This window comes from Frankliniella occidentalis, unplaced genomic scaffold (assembly GCF_000697945.3).
Source record: "Frankliniella occidentalis isolate FOCC.00 unplaced genomic scaffold, Focc_3.1 Scaffold820, whole genome shotgun sequence".
In the NCBI taxonomy this organism is placed as follows: Eukaryota; Metazoa; Arthropoda; class Insecta; order Thysanoptera; family Thripidae; genus Frankliniella; species Frankliniella occidentalis.
Genome location: NW_026267928.1, coordinates 21,027 through 22,886, shown reverse-complemented (window position 1 = coordinate 22,886; position 1,860 = coordinate 21,027). Strand labels below are relative to the sequence as shown.

Below are 1,860 nucleotides of genomic sequence, written 5' to 3'. Positions count from 1 at the left end.
AGGGAGGGGGGGGGGGTAGAAGAGGGGCTGTCGCTGTCCAAAACTCCAACACATACACGCCATGTCATGTTGGATCGCGTCTGCCCCCCACCCCCCTCGTCTTCAGCTGCGATATGCATAGCACAGCGCGCCGTACGGCACGACGACGAAGTTAAAGGTGACATTTGGCCGTCCACTCGACAAAGTAATATCAGCGGCGACAAATAATGCCAAACAGACGAGCGGAGGGACGGCGAGCGACTCGCAAACGAGACGACGCGCTCAGGGCGGGGCTGGGGCGGGGCGGAGGCACCTGTTGTTTGATAAGGATTCGCGAAACAAATCCCCCTCCCGCAGGGGGCGTCGGAGACAGAGGAAAGCTCCGCGAGGGTACACGTCGAGCACGTACCCGACAAGGAAGGGCGTTGAGGACACACGCGGCAGGAGAGCACCACGACGGCGTGGACCGAGATCAGCTCCGCGGATATGAACCCCGTCCAGTCCTGTGTTTTAGCCGACGCAATGAGCCCGATCAATGGCAGAGAGGCAGTGTGAGTGGAGGCGGGGAGAGGGGCAGAGGGGCAGGTGAGAGCACCACGGGCCAGCCCAGCCCAACCGCGTCAGGCAGGCCGTGGTGCGCGGCCCGGCCCAAGGCCAAGAGCGCGCACTCCAAGGCCAAGATCACCTCGCGAGGAGAGCGGGCGGAGCGGGCCCAGTCCTGCCCGTCCGTGGCGTGGCGCGCCATCCGTGAGACGCTCCACCGCCTTGCGCCCCGCCGCGCCCCGCCCCGCCCCGCATTGCCCGACGGCGGCGTTGCTCTGGCCCCGCGATGCCGCGACGCCGCACTGCCGACCGACACTGATCAGCACGAGTCCTCCCTCTCTCCCTTCTGTTCTTCCCCTCTTCCTCCCCACGCTGCGACATGTCGCCCCCAAATACATAAGCAGCAGCAGCGCGACAGAGGGGACCGCGTCTCCACATCAGACTCCCTGACTCATCGTATCTAATCGACATGCACCCCTCCCCCAGCTCTCCCCCACAACGCCACAACATCAAGCCCCACAGAGTTTGGACATCAAAACCACACTGCGCTTGCGCTTACACTTTGTGAGTGCGGGGCCGTTTTGGTTGTGGGACACTTTCGTGCCTCTTCTTCTTGTAGTGCTTCTGGTAAAAGAGGAGCAACAGGCAGGTACTCGTGACACCCGCGGCTCCAACCGCCCGGCCACGCCAGGTGTCGACCCCCTTCCCCTCCCCCGTCTCCCCCGCGACGATCGACGCTTTATTCTCCAGATTGCGGCAATCACAGACTCGTTTCTTCTTCTTCTTCCGCCCTGCCCCTCTCGTACCGCCTTCCACGCCCTCCAACCCCCTCCTCTCCCCCGGCGAGCGACGCGCCCTGCGACCTTGCACACGACCACCCCGCCCGGGCGGCCGGCGCGTCCGCGCCCATGCATGGCCTTGACGGCCTCCTCGGTGGCCTTCCGCGACAGCCTCCCGCCCCGCCCGAATGTTCCGGCCGTCGATTCCTCCTCCTTTCTCCAGCAGTTCCAGTGACGGGGGTTGCCCTCCAAGTGACGCAACCAGTCCAGCCCGGCACGGCGGGCGAGCCGTGAGAACAGAGGCTCGGCTGCCAGGAGCATCGCTCCCTCTGGATATAGCGTCTGGATTCATACACGCCTACCTCGCCGCCGGGCCCTCGGGGACTCTCAGGGACCCGGGGCCGTACCGGGAGCGCCCCCCTCCTGCCTGCACGTGTAGGACGACTTCTCAGTCCATTTGCCATTCCATTTCATATCCGGTTTGCATTTCCATACGCACTACATACATGCAAGTACCTGTCGGTGAGATGGCGGTGGCGGGGCGTGGCGGGGCGTGGCG

General features: G+C 64.7%; 1 protein-coding gene across 1 annotated transcript in view; it reads right to left on the bottom strand.

The window, feature by feature from the left end:
* The window catches only part of LOC113205624 (ecdysone 20-monooxygenase), a 21,222-nt gene that overhangs the window by 10,724 nt on the left and 8,638 nt on the right, over window positions 1-1,860 (bottom strand). The window lies entirely within an intron of this gene.